General features: G+C 47.6%; 1 protein-coding gene across 6 annotated transcripts in view; it reads left to right on the forward strand.

The window, feature by feature from the left end:
• SMAD3 (SMAD family member 3) overlaps nucleotides 1-14,755 on the forward strand; it is a 131,609-nt gene that overhangs the window by 31,666 nt on the left and 85,188 nt on the right. For 3 of the 6 annotated variants that reach the window (XM_073996108.1, XM_073996111.1, XM_073996109.1), the window contains exon 2: nucleotides 7,115-7,275. The exons of the other annotated variants lie outside the window; for them this stretch is intronic. The gene's annotated coding sequence lies outside the window, so the exon portion shown is untranslated. The remainder of the gene's footprint in view (nucleotides 1-7,114; nucleotides 7,276-14,755) is intronic. 6 annotated transcript variants of the gene reach the window in all.

Raw genomic sequence — 14,755 nt, forward strand, 5'->3', positions numbered from 1 at the left:
AGGTTATTCCTCCACCATTCAGGCTGGAAGGCAGTGGTATGATACTGGCAAACTGCAGCCTTGACCTCCCAGCTTAAGTGATCTTCCCATCTCAGCCTCCTGAGTAGCTTGGGACTACAGGCATTCACCTCTGTACTGGGCTAATTTTCATTGTTTTCTGTTGTTGTTGCTCTTGTTTGTAGAAACAGAGTTTCACTATGTTGCCCCAGGCTGGTCTCAAACTTGAGAGCTCAGGCTGTCTGCCTGCCTCAGCCTCCCAAAGTGCTGGGATTACAGGTGTGAGCCACTGCGCCCGGCCTTGTCTCCATCTCTTAACTAGTTGTTTGATGTTGGGCAGGTTGTTCAAGCCTCCTGGAGCCTTGGTTTACCCGTCTATAAAATGGGTATAATGGTAACTACCTTATAGCGTGGTCATGAGCATGAAATGAGGGCAGAGGGAGGAGTTAACATTGTGTCTAGTCAGTGGGATTGAATCAGTGCTAGCAAGGGTCATGATGGTGAAGAATGAGGGGAGGAGGAAGAAACAGTTCCTGTGGGGGCTAGGACCAATAGTAGTATCCTCTAGGAATCCTGACCTTCAAGGTCTAACTTCCGAGATTCTGTGAATACGGTTCTAGGGAGCCTCTGCCTCCGACTTCTAAGTAGTTCTTCAGGCTGTACTGTGGAAGTTACTGGAATGAAAGAAAAAGTGTAGTGTTTGAAGGTCTTCAAGGATCCTGGTCCTCTCACCCTGTTACTGTCAGTCCCATGACCTTTGACTGTCCATTCCCCACTAAGCCTTGCTTTACACATCTGTCAAATGGAGCAGCTGGGTGTGCCTGCCTTAGAGGATGAGACCCAGCTGAGATGACCTGCGGAGAAATCTTTTATAAACTTTTAAGTACTGGTGTTAGGAAGAGCTAACATGGTGAGTCTTCAGTGTTTATTTAAATGCTGCTCACTACTGTCCTGAGAGACTCCAAGAAGGAGTTACTTTCTTTGGGCCCCAGTTCATCATCTGTGAGATGAGAGGATTGTGCCATAAACTGCCCCCCCACCCCCACCCAAGGCAGATTAAAAAAGAAGGAAGGAGGGAGGGAGGCAGGGAGGGAGAGAAAGAAAGAGCGAGCAAGCCAGCAGGATTTGGAATCGTCCTCTAACTGGAACCACAATCGCAGGTTTCAGGGACTCAGGAAGGGGTGCAGCCCAGCTTGTGGTTGAGAAATGAATGTCAGATGTTAGGAAGAAAAAGGCCTATCTCAACGCAGCAGGGGTTTCTTGCTGTCCCTGCCTCCTCAGCCCCGGTAGCCTGTCGCTCCCTGGCGAACAGCTTGGCAGCACAGAGGCAAACCACAGAGTACATTTGAGGCCCAGATCTGCTTATTTCAAGGGTGGGGCTGCGTTTTTCTCCTGCCACAGTGAGCTAATTAAAGAAAACAAGCTTGGGGAGTTGGGAGAGAACTGTCCACAGGACACTTGGGGAGGCTTGCATTGGTTGTGGAGGCCTCCACAGCCCCCGGAAGGCAGGTGGAAGTGGGCATGGAGGATCCCACGCATCCCCGGTGGGGGTCCGAGGGCCCACTGTTGCTCAGCTGGGAGACTCGGGGACGGTGGGAGGGCATACATGGATGGGAGGGTGGACTCCGCTCCTGAGAGGGCCAGTGTGGAGGAGGGTCAGGCAGCCCATGGAGATGGGACAGTGTTCTGAAACGCTTCACGAATGTGGACTTTTGCCCCAAACTGTGGACAGAGCCTGTGTCCTGAGTGAGGGTCAGCTCTGTGAGTACCCATGGTAATTCCCCTCTCTGTGGTGCTGCTCTTTCAATTCATGTGTCAGCCTTAGAGAAAGTGGCTGTGACTTCTGCATTCCTGAGAGTACGCTGACATGAGAAGTAGCCGCCGCTCTTGTTCAGAGTCACAGGGCTGGACAGTGGGATAAGAACTCAGGACTTCTGTCTCCGGATTCAGCATGCTGATTATGGGGAAAAGCAGACACCAGTTCATCATTTCTTGTAAGCATCACTGTCCTCCATATTGGAGCCCAGCTCAGACAGCTGCATAGTATTCTATAGAGAAGGTGTGTTGTTGAAATACCGATTGTGCAAATTGAATTGTGTTTTAAGACTACTGGGAAAACCATTTAAAGGAATCCTGTTGTGAGTCATTTTGAAAAAATGGAGAATTACACCACTTCCCCAAGGATTTTCTATTTTGGTAAATTTCATGTGGCAGGATTACTTAAAGAAGGGTTCCTGTGTTTTGCTACCTTATACTGGTTACTGCATAAGGAAGGTTTACTCGCCAGAGGTCCGCACACATTGGAGAACTGGGGGAATATGTAATACTTGTGCAGAAATGTTTTGATTCATGTACTCAGAAGATGGGATCTGGATGACACCTCCAGTCTATTGATTCCCAAGTAAGGTGTGATGATGTCACTGCCAGCGAGGTGTGCTATGAGGAATTTTTGTTGATGATGAAAAGTGGATGCTAACTGATTGCATACCACATGCCCCATACCTTACATAGATTATCTCATTTAATTATTACTGATAATAGTACTGCAGTCTGTGAATGATTTACTTAGCAATTAATTCAAAAGCATATTCCACTCTACAGTGGAATATTTTTTGAGCCAACAGATGAAGTACGTGGCCAGGCGCAGTGGCTTGCACCTGTAATCCCAGCACTTTGGGAGGCCAGGGTGGGCGGGTCACTTGAGGTCAGGAGTTCAAGACCATCCTGACCAACATGCTGAAACTCCATCTGTACTAAAAATACAAAATTAGTCGGGCGTGGTGACACATGCCTGTAATTCCAGCTACTTGGGAGGCTGAGGCAGGAGAATTGCTTGAACCCAGGAGGTGGAGGTTGCAGTGACCTGAGATCGCGCTCTTGCACTCCAGCCTGGGCAACAAGAGCGATACTCCAACTGGAAAAAAAAAAAAAAAAAAAAAGAAATTAAGTATGTGCCACAACATGGATGAACCTTGAAAACATCATGCTGAGTTGAAGAAGTAAGACATCAGAGGCCACATATCACATGATTCCATTCCCATGCAATATCCCGATAGGCAAATTCATAGACGTAGAAAGCAGATTAGTAGTTGCCAGGGGTGGAGGAGAGGGGAACGGGGAGTGACTGCTTCATGGATACAGGGTTTCCTTGAGGAGTGTTCTGGAACAAAATAGTTGTGGTTGTACAATACTGTGAATGAACTCAATGCCACATTAAAATGGCTAACATGGTAGATTTTTGCTACATGTATCAATATATTAATGTATTAATGAGTGCGTTAATTACAATATTAATATATTGTGATAAATATATCAATATATTGTGACAAACATATAAATTGATTTTAATATACATTAAAATCAAATGTATTCCTCTAATGGTGTCCATTTCACTGACTTCGTTTCTGATATGTTTGTGTTGGGTGGGACAGAAAGGAATGGGTCATTTACGTGTACACGGAGGCTGAAGAAAGAATGGGACTTTCCAGTCCAGGCTCTACCTTTATGAGGAACCAGAGACCCAGAGAGGGCTAGTGACTTGCCCAAGGGCACAGAGCAGCGTACCAGAGTTGAGCTTTGGCTTCTAGCCTCCTCACTTTCTGTTGGGGAAGTCACAGTGGGAAAGTGGGTTTTAGCTCCTTTATGTCTTTGGGTGTGTTCTGGGTTACTGAGGATCAGCTGTGTTCCACCTGGCATTTTGTGCAGTCCTTGGGTGCTCAGGGAAATTGTCTGTCTCACCCTCAGGTGAGGCTCAGGAGGCTCTGGGGCTGTGTAGCAGAAATAGAAATAGCCCAAGTCCTGGGTTGTGTCCTCATGGATGTGTCTAGAATAATTCCAGTCGTGCTACTCGCTTTGGGCAGTTAGCGAAAGGGCCCAATTATGTGCAAATACATACGTTTGGTGTTTGATGGGAGACTTGCCATGTGACACTGCTTCTTCTTTTCTTCTCTTTTTGACTATAAACATCTGACACTACAGGAAATAAGAAACTTTCCAGTACCTAATTTATGCTCACTCTACTTTCAAACCCTCTTGGCCCCAGCACAGGGTAAATGAAACTGCAGCTTATAGTAATATTTACATATGGGAGTCAATGAGCTGTTTAAATACTTGGATGTCAGAAAAAGGTTTCAAATTTAGCAAGCCCCCTGACTCTCCCACCCTCTGGCATGTAGTGGGTAGGCCTGCCTGCTCTCTGAGGTCGAGCTCTGGTATCCTGCCCTGGTCGGTGGCAGTATAGCAATGATGATGACAGTGACGATGACGCCACCGGAACAGGCTGAGCAGTAATTGAATTAAATATCTATTTAATCCCTAGGAGAATCCGAATAAGGTTTCAGGATCTTGGAAGTTCAATTATACTCTCAGCAACTGAGGTGAGATCCGTAGGCTAGGAGTGACAAGATCGAGACTGATTAGCCACATGACCTTAGGAAAGTAATCTAAAGCTTGTTCACAGAGTGCTCATCTTTGAATGTGAACGATATTTCTGGCCTCTCCTATCTTACAGAGTTGGTGTGAGCATCTGCATGAGATGATGGACATTAAACTGCTTTGTTAGCTGTTGAGACTCTACTGAAATGAAACCCAAGGGTGGGTGCCACTGAAAGAAATAGGAATGAATGCAAACTGGTTTGTGTTGGGAGTTGTACTTGGCACAGCAGAATTTGCCTTTGTCTTTAGGAGAGTCTTAGCTGTGGGAAGCAGGGCTTGGAATGCACTGATATTTATTTCTGCCATCAAATCAGGATTATGAGGCACCTGATCTGTTTAAGGCCGTGTGAGTGGAACCAGGTCCTGCCTTCCAGAAGTTCATGGTTACATTGTGTTTTCATGGGTCACCTGGAAGGCAAGCTTGTGTGAGAGTGAGGAGAATTGACCTAGTGAATCCTTCCTGCCTCGAGGCCCACCATGTTATTCAAATCAGTCTTGGGGGAAATGCTGTAAAAGAGTGTGTGTGTGTGTGTGTGTGTGTGTGTGTGTGTGTGTGTGTGTGTGTGTGTGTGGTGTGCATGCTCGCGTGCGTGAGTTTGTGTTGAGAGAAAGAAAAAAGCCGGGAGAGTAGGATGAGTCAGATTTAACCACTGTTTTTTCCCTTTTGAAACTTGTTATGTTCATACACATACAGCAGTCATGCACTTGCTCAGAAATGTGTGAAAACCACTTAAAATGTGTGAGATGCGGCCCTTTAGAAAGTGTGCCTTCCACCACATTCTCTTGAGCAGTGGAGTAGGTTTGTGAGTGTTCATATCTGTCCTCATCTGTGGGAATTGTATGTCCAAGGTGCTAGTTCAGGGCCCTTCTGGGCCGACGTGTGTGTATAGACTTGTCCTGGGTGTGATGGGAACAAGACCATCCAGTGTATGATGGGGAATTCTGTTAAACAGGTAGAATTCCGAACCTCTTGGTGGTCCTGGCTGGTCAGTTGCAGGGAGTGACCTTGAATGGACTGGGAAGATCTGGGTATGCCATGTTTCTGTAGACAGGATACGCAGTCCCTTAGCTTGGTATTTAAAGTTCTCTGGAGGTGACCACTTTCTGGATTTACCTTTGTGTGGCCCCTCTGCTCCTCCCAGGTGAGGCTCATCATAGCTCCTCTTCAACGTGCTTTCTCCACACCTGCTGCCATGTTTTAGCTCCCCTTTACGTTTCCTGGGACGCTCTCCCAGACTCCTCTGTACCTTTCTTCTTTCAAATCCAGAACAGGTCCCATCTCCTTAGTCTTAACTGTCTGTGAATGGTCTGTTGCCTCACTTCCCAGCTCTGGCATGCAGTACATGCTCAGTACACATTTTTGAATGCATTAATTTGGCTCTTCTCTGTGAAGGCAGCTTGTCTGTGTGTCGTTCATCTGCCCAAATTTGATTGTCAGCTTCCTTTGTACGGAGCTGTACTATTCTTTTTGTTGTTTTTCGTAACTCCTTCCCCTTGCCTCCCACCACCCCAGTTAGAAGAGTTGTAGTCAAGGTCATGTAGTCAAGGTCATGCAAGAGCTACACACTTGAACCTTTTCCATGTGATTTCACACACGGCACATGGCCTCCTTGGGACTCACTTTACATTACTCGACAAGGGGATAGCAGAACCCACCTTGGCTGTATTGAAGGCTGCATGATGATGAGGAGAGAGTGAGGGATGGGAAAGAGTTTGGAAAACAGCAGAGCACAATGCAAACATGAGTTATTCATGGTTTTGTGTCCATGCTAACTGTGCCCTGACATTAAGGCTGGGCGGGTCTGGCCCAGGGCTTCCGGGGTAGGCGCTCTGCTGGTGTCTGCTACTGACCTGGAGTCCAGGACCCCTGAGTCCCACTCACCCTCCCTGGGCTGCAGTTTCCTCAGCTCAGCTACCCTTTCCAGCCATGACTGCTGGTTGTGGAGCTGAATGTGTGTGGGGCGTGGGCCCGTGTGTGAACTCCCCACCCCTGTGTGGTTTTCCTAAGCTTGCAGTGCAACAAGGAGCTGGAACAGAGCTACAACAACGAGGAGAGTTTCCTCCAACTATCAGTGCTCTTGGATCCACCGTTTCGGCTTTGACATCACCGGGAGTGACCACCCTGGTCCTCTTTCTTTGTGCCAAGCTCATTGCTAGATCACCATAAACACTTACTTGGATTGATTAGAGAGGCTATTTGCAGTATTGAAGGTGGCAGAATTATTTCACCTTTTCTAGAGGTGTTGACGTTCAAGGGTAGTTGGCGGTGACTGTACAGAAGGGAGACAGGAAGCCTGGAGGAAGGAAAGCGGGTGCGTAGCCGAGAAAGTGCACAACGGGCCCTACTTTTAAAAGTGCCTGCCTCCGCTGGTTTTGTTGTGGCAGCGTTCAAAGGCAGGAAGACAGATAAGATCGGATTTCAGGATTTTTGTCTGCCCCGTACCTCCGCCCCCAACTTTTGACAACCAAGAGCTTTTCCCCAGCAGGAATGGGTATATTTCAACTTCTGTAATCCCTGCATCTCGCACAATACTTGGTATTACAAGGTGCTCAATGAGTGTTTGAGTGAATGAATGCCTTCCCAGTTCTCATCACAGCTATAGGGTGTCCCTGTATACATCAAGTCATGGTTAGCAGCAGGTTTGATCGCGTAAGAGACACTAATCAATGTGTCTGATTCTAGAAGAAGACGGAGCTTCTTGGAAGAAGGGCCTGCCCTCTGAAGCTGTCCTCTGTGTTCCCCGGCATTCTGCATTTTGCGGTCACCCCTCATTATCCCTGAGTCCAGGAACACCTGAGATTGGAAAGGATTCCAGCCCCGTAGGGCCTTTATTGTGGCCCCCAGTAAGTGATAAATATTCATACTAATTTTGGGCAGTGTCCTTTATCCAGCTGTTTTCCCATGAGTGCCCTCTGTTCCGTCAGGTGGCCGAAGACGGATAACTTTGGCAAAGGGCTTGGCACAAATGGCCAAGTTTACACTGGATCACTGTACTCCGTGTTATCTTGTTTCCCCGATGGTCATTGCCACACAAGAAAGTACTTCCTCTGTGGGCTTTGCCCACCCCCTTCCCTTGACAGAGACCTCTGGGCCTAGTTAAATGTATAAACTGCATTGCAGGAGTGAAGCGGTTTCCATTAAGAACTGGGATCTATGTCCTGGGATCCAGTTCTTCTCCCCTCTTTTAATACTGAAAGCTGCTTCCTATCCGAGAGTTGTCTGGGGACAGACACCGTGCAGCTGCGTGCAAACTTCTTTGAGAGTTTGATCTTGCAGGCGTCCCAGTGGCTGCTCTGCCTTGTCTGCTTCCTGGGGGTCTCTCAGTATCAAAGCCACCTGTGGCTCCATCTCACCTCCCTGAATAGGAGGTGCCATTTGTCAGGAGGCCTTGCCACCTTTGGCCCTTTCTTTCCAAAGAAAGAGCCCTGGCCTGGAGTTTTTGTCTCAGCTCTGTTGTGTGAGCTTAGGCAAGTCAGTTGACTTCTCTGAGCCTCAGTTTACTCCTCAGTAAACAAAAAGATTGGATGAGGCGCTCTTCAAAGTTCTTACCGTCTGTGTCCTTCCTCTGCATTCTACAGGGAGGGAGGAGCTGCCTCTGTTTGGTTGTGGGGACTCAGGCAGGATGGTTAGGGAGGGGTAGGGGAACGAGATCATGGTGTACCTCCATGGCCACAGTGGAAACTTTGAACCTTGAGCTGTATGCGGTGAGTCCAGGATGCTGAGAAGATGCCGGGCTGTTGGGTAAGCAGAGCCCCTACGGGAAGCAAAGAGTGTTATTCAGCCCTGTGGAATGCTGAGGCAGGGCTGAGCTTGGGCAGGGTGGCTGAGAGAATTGTGGCTCTAGCTGTGGGCAGAAATTCATGGCCTTGAAGAATGGCTACTGTATATACCAGTGATAAATATTAGTCAGTCTGGCAGCAGAACGAGTTTCCTGTGCTGCATTTTTGGCACTTCCAGAAAAGGGAAAGCCTTTCTCTCTGACGGGGCACAGGAGGGAGAAACAGGAATGTGTCTCTTACCCTGATGCCCTGGCTGGAGATCCCGTTGGGTTTTCAGGCTGCCTCAGGCAACACAGGGCCTGCTAATGCCTCCTGTTGCCCTAGGTCAGGCCAGGGCCCATTGTTGACATCTGTGCTGTGCTGCGTCTCCGGGCCTTGCTTGAGCGTGTCCTGAATGGAAGCCTTCATCTGCGCTCATTTCCCTGCCCTCCCTGCCATCTGCACAGCCTCCTCCAGGTCTCCCCTTCCCAGTGAAAAGCACCACCATCCAGACCTCAGGAAGTGATCATTTTAGCCTCCTCTTCTCCCTCCCCATCCAGGACATCACCGAGCCCTGTCAGTTCTGCTCCCAGAATATCTAAGTCCATCCAATGCCCCATCTCCACTGCTGCTTCCTCACCCAAATCACGGTGTTTCTGGCCCCATCTCCCTCCTATCTGGTCTCCCTGCCTGCACCCTCGTCTCCACTGGGCCCTTTCTACACCAGCAGCCAGCATGATCTCTAAGAAATGTACCTCTGTCATCGGTCATATCTGCTGAAAATTGTTCAGGGCTTCCTGTTGCCTTGAGGATAAGGGTCTGAATCCCAAACAAGGGTTCACATCTCAACCTCTCAAGCCTACCCTGACCTTACGTTTCTTTCCTCAGGGCGTTTGCACATGCTGTTCCTTCTGCCTGGAATGCTTGTCCCCATAGTTTTCAGCTGGTGAATGTGAGTCAGGTTTCCCCTTAAATGTCACCTAAGAGAGCCCTTCCTAATTCCCCCCTTCATCCTAACTATCCTCAGTACACTCTCTCATACAAATTGTTCTTTTCCTTCTGAGACCCTGCTCCAGCTTGTAGTTCTAAATCTGTGATTATTTACTGTCTGTGTTCCTCTTGAGGGCAGGGGCCATTTCTTTTGTTCTCTACTATGCTCAGGACCCAGAACCAAGGAGCTCAGTAAATATTTACAGGCATGCATCATACGTGGAGGATACTTATGCTGTGATGGCCCCACACCCGGCTTCCTTTGGGGTCTGTCCCCTGCTCTCCATTACCCGCGGAGTAGTCACTGAGCACTGGCTCTTCCTGGCTTCACTCTCTGGCATCAAAACTTATCAGTCCCACATCTCAGTCTTTTGCAAGGTGACACTTCATCTGATTACCTAATTCACACTAAGGTGTTAATGGTGCTAATGACATAGTATTTATTACCCCAGGGGACCCAGAACGGTGGCATCAAAACATATCGTTCCCCAGTGGTTTAAAACTCCTTGGTAGCTTTCCAGGGAGTCCAAGTAGAGTCCAGTCTCCTTAGCTGGGTTCACAGGGCCCCGTCTACACGACTCGGCTTCTGTCGGCTTCCCTAGCCCTGACTTCCTAAGCCTTAGTCATCGCCCTCTCTCCCACCCAGGGCTCAGCACAGTACCTGGAACAGCCAAGCCCTCAATAAATGTTTACTGAGTGCATTAAAAAAAAAAAAAAAAAGATTTTAATGAGTCATGCTTAACTGAAGATTTTGGTGTAGTCAGTCGTTGGGCCTTGGATGCCAAAGGAATGACAAATGGTGGGAATTTCAGGCACAGCGACTGTAATAGCCCCAAGGAAACCAAGAGAGAAGTATCTTTATCTGGGTGGAGGGGAGTGGGCCTTTCAGAGCCTCGAAATCTCCTCACCTGCTGCACCACTCCCGCCACATAAGCACCCTTCTTCCCAGGGTGAGGTTTATCAGCTCTGCTTTCTGATATGCCAGACGGGAGAGCCTCAGTGCCATGCCTTCCTGCCCTCCTGATGCAGTCTGTGGTCACCTGCAGGCAGAGACAGATGAAGTCTGTCATTCGGCTGAGAGTAATTTCTGATAGGAGAGGGGCTTCCCCCGGCCCTTTCCGCCTCTCTGAGCCTTGCCAAGGTCACTTGGGTTGCCCAGCCTAAGTCACTGCCTGTCTCTGTGGTTATTGTGTGGACAAGGCCTCCCTCTGTTCCTCCACTTCCCCTCCCTGCCCCATACTCTTGCCCTCACCCACCCCAAAGCCTCGCCCTTCCCTTCCATAGGGATATGGCCTGAGAAAGGAGGAACCATTTGATTTTGGTTTAGTTTAGGAAAATCTTCCTTTTTGATTTGTTTTAGTGTTAGGTTCAGAGTGGTGACTATTGTTGAAAATGAGTGGGGGATTTTGGCTTCGTTTAGGTTTTGGAAGGGAGGATTCTCTGAGGCTTGAGGCTTCTGTGATACTGACTTCTGGTGTGGAAAGTCTTCCTCCCTCATCTAGGTGGCTGGGCCTCCAGGTTACTTCCCCAGCAGCCTCCCTGGATCTTCTCTCGTCTCCCCCCGCCCCTGCACCATGCCCAGGTGATCTTTCTAAAGGACAAATCTTGATCTAGCACGTCCCTGGTTAGAACCCTTCTGTCCAGTGGTTCCTAGTGCTTCGGGGATAACTCGCCTTGTCCCTCGGTGTCTGCACAGTGTCCTCTATCTCCTCTCACTTGGCTTTGCCCTCAGGGGCTTCGGTAAGAAGCTTTCCAACCTGGCAGCTACAGACTCTGTGCAGTTGTATTATTGCTGTAAATGGGCAGGGATTATGCATTTATGGAGTGACTGATTTCAAGTACAACTGCTACCACGGGAGAGGTCTGTGAAAATCACTGGAATTGAAAATTATCATGCTTTGCCCAAAAAGGTTGAGAATCCCCACTCTGATGATACTAGGAGCCCGCTTTCCTCCCCACCCTGTGCCAAGCCATTTCTTGCCTCCTTGCTTTGCCCATACCAGCCTGGAATGTCCCAAGCCTATTCAACTTGCTTCCTCCAAAACGTAGTCCCACCTTGATCTCCAGGAAGCAGCCTTCAGATGCCCCCTCCTCCTGGCCACTGCACATGTGTCCCCCCAGCTGCTGAGGCACACGCCTAGGTCTGACACACACCATGATATGTTGAAAACATTGGTTTCTGGGTTATTCTTCTCACAGTCCCAGGCAGCGAGCCCTCAAGGACAGGGGCTCTATGGGACTGGTCTCTGGGTAGGAGGCCAGGACCCAGGTCACTAAGGGCGTGTCACTCATCTGGACCACAGCTCCCTGCCTTGTGGTGTGGGCTCTGTTCTCTGCACTGGACTCATTCTAAAACAGAGCATTTGGTCCTTGCATCCTGCCTTGTGGTTTATGACTTAGTAGATTGAAAATGACAGTTGTGCTCCATTTTCATTTGGAAAGAAAAAGAAGAGTGGAAAACCAGAGATTGCACTGATCTGGAGGTAGAGAGAAAACTGTGGAGATCAAAGAATATATTATTTATTATGAATGTTACATAGATCAAGGCATGTTTGAAATAGGCTTAATTTTCCTCAAGGTGGCTTTTGTCTCACAATTGAGTTCTTGTTGACAAAGACCAGTTATTATTCATAGTTGTGTCTCTGGAGCCTAGCATGGTGCCTGATAAAGCGTGGTCACTTCACAAATACTTGCTGAATGAATGCATGGGATGAATATGCATTTGGGTATTTTTAATGCTTGATGATTAGAACATTCTCATGGCTTGTTAACTTGTAAGACATAATTTTCATTGTAAGTTCTTTGTGTGTGCAAATGCTTTTTGTGTGGAATGCTTGCCATGCACTGAAAAATGCTTTGTGATGGCAGTTTTGAAAAATTGAGTCATTTTGCCCTGATTGAAGCTGGGTGACCTTGTGCAAGTCAATTTAACCCTCTGGGACTTGTGGCCCTCATCTGTAAAATGGGTAGAAGGTCAGAGTGGACCTCGTGGCTTGAGAGGCTAGTACCCTCATGTTGCATGTAACTGTCACATCCTCCTCTTTGGTGATTGGACACTGACCCCCTCCCCAAGGGTTCCTGCACAGAGCTGGAATTCTCTCTGGTGTCTTTGACTGCATTCCAGTGGGTGGAATGCCTTGTTTCTCAGTAGCAATGAGAAATGTTAATGTGGGGTTATGAAAGCAAGCCAAGAGCCATGGAATAATTAAAACACACACGCACACAAAGAAGGAAAAGCGGGAGGGGAAAACACGCTTAATGGACAAGGGATGAGTAAAACCCAATGGACTGAGAAAACCCCAGAGCTGAACTTCACATGACCCCGCGTGCTGCCTGCAGTTGCGACACCCCGTGCCCCTTGTGCCCCGCCGGCCTCTCAGTGATGTCAGCGGGCCATGGGTCCCACAGGAAGCAGGGACTGCCATCAGCCTGGTGGAGCGTGCCAGCCCGCTCCTCCTCCATGGCCCACTTCCCACCCACCTGGCTCTCCAGATAACATGAAGCCATAGCTCCCAGGCTCGTCAGCGCGGGAAACCAACTCAGTGCTTCCCAGAAAACAGAACCCCAGCCCGTTAGTGATGTCCACGCAGGCAAGAGATGACCAAGAAGAATGTTTGTCTTTTAGGAGTTCTCTGCCTGAAACCAGCAGGTTTCCTTTAGGGGTAGGGTGACTGTGCTTGCTGAATACCTCTAGGTCATCAGTGAATGAAATAATTCATTCTGTGCTTGAGTGTCTAAGACCCAGGGGGTTTAGGAATAAGTAAGATACTGGCTGTGCCCTTGGAGTTCTGTGCTGTTTAGGGGATACGACTCAAACTCACAGACATCCGTGGCTCAAATCAAGGCATATGGATGCAGTGACTCTTGGAACATTCAAGAGAGAATCACCACCTCTGCCGGTGGAGGAAAGACCAGGAACTGCCCACCTAGTTTTCCCATGACCCCAGCCTGTAGCGGGATATGTCAGAAGATTTGGACTTAGAGGAACTTGGGTTTGACAAAACAGAAGTGTGTGTATATAAACAGAGAGAGATGGGAGTGATGGGGGATAGGACGCTGACAGTGCCTCGGTAGTCCCTCCGCCTAGGCGACAGCATTGACTTCATATTTGAAGAAGATACAAGAGGGAAGAGGAGCGTTCCTTGCTGTGCAGATGCAAGTGCTCATTGTTACTTGTTCTGCCTCTCTGTGTCTGTGACATCCAGCCCTGTGTGGGCTGCCCCTGGTTGCAAAGTGGGCCTCCTGCCGTTGAGCAGCTATGGTCCAGCGGGCAGGTACGCCACAGTCATGGAAGGCTAGTTAAATCATTACATAATAGTTAGCTCTGTATGACCAATCTTTTCTTTAAAGCAATTCTTCCTTTTGGAATAATTATAGATACACAGAAAAACTGTATACAGGTAATACAGAAAGTTCCAGTGTACCCCTGACCCAGATGTCCGTAATGTTAACGTCTTACATTACCACGGTACACATGTCAAAACTAAGAAACAACATTGGTACATTACTAGTAACACAAGTCTGGACTTTATTCAATAAACCTTTTGAAAAGTAACAGCTTTATTGGCATATAATTCATATACCATAAATCTACTCTTTTAAGGTATATGATTTAGTGGTTTTTAGTATATTAACAGAGTTGTGCAGCCATCATCACTATCTAATTTTAGAACATTTTCAACACCACAAAAAGAAACCTCATACCCATTAACAGTCACTTCCTGCCCATCCCCCTTAACCCTGGCAACTTAGTCTACTTTCTGTTTCTCTAGATTTGCCTCTTTTGGACATTTCATATAGGTGAAATCCAATTTGTGGACTTTTGTGTTTGACTTCTTTCACTTAACATATTTTCAGAGTTCATCCATTTGTAGCATGTGTCAGTACTTCATTCCTTTTTATGGCCAAATGATATTCCGGTGTATGGATATACCACATTTTGTTTGTCCTTTTTTCGGTTGATAGGCATTTGAGTTGTTTTCACTTCTTGACTATTGTGAATAATGCTGCTATGAATATTTGTGTACAAGCTTTTTTTGTGGACATGTGTTTTCATTTATCTTGAGTAGATACTTAGAAGTGGAATTATGGGGTCATTCGGTAACTTTGTTTAACTTTTTGAGAAACTGCCAAATTGTTTTCTAAAGTGGTTGTACCATTTTAGAGTCTCACCAGCAATATATGAGGGTTCCAGTTCTCCCCACCCTTGTCAAGACTTGTTGTTGTCTCTGTTTTATTTTAGCCATTCTAGTGAATGTGAGGTGGTATCTCATTATAGTTTTGATTTGCATTTCCCTATTGGCTAATGATATTGATCATCTCTTCATGTGCTTTTTGGCCATTTGTGTTTTTTGTTTGTTTGTTTTTGAGATTGAGTCTCACTGGGACATCCAGGCTGGAGTGCAATGGTGCCATCTCGGTTCACTGCAACCTCTGCTTCCTGGGTTAAAGCGATTCTCCTGCCTCAGCCTCCTGAGTTGCTGGGATTACAGGTGCATGCCACCACCCCCGGCTAATTTTTGTATTTTTAATAGAGACAGGGTTTCACCATGATAGCCAGGCTGGTCTCAAACTC

Source organism: Macaca fascicularis, chromosome 7, assembly GCF_037993035.2.
Source record: "Macaca fascicularis isolate 582-1 chromosome 7, T2T-MFA8v1.1".
In the NCBI taxonomy this organism is placed as follows: domain Eukaryota; kingdom Metazoa; phylum Chordata; class Mammalia; order Primates; family Cercopithecidae; genus Macaca; species Macaca fascicularis.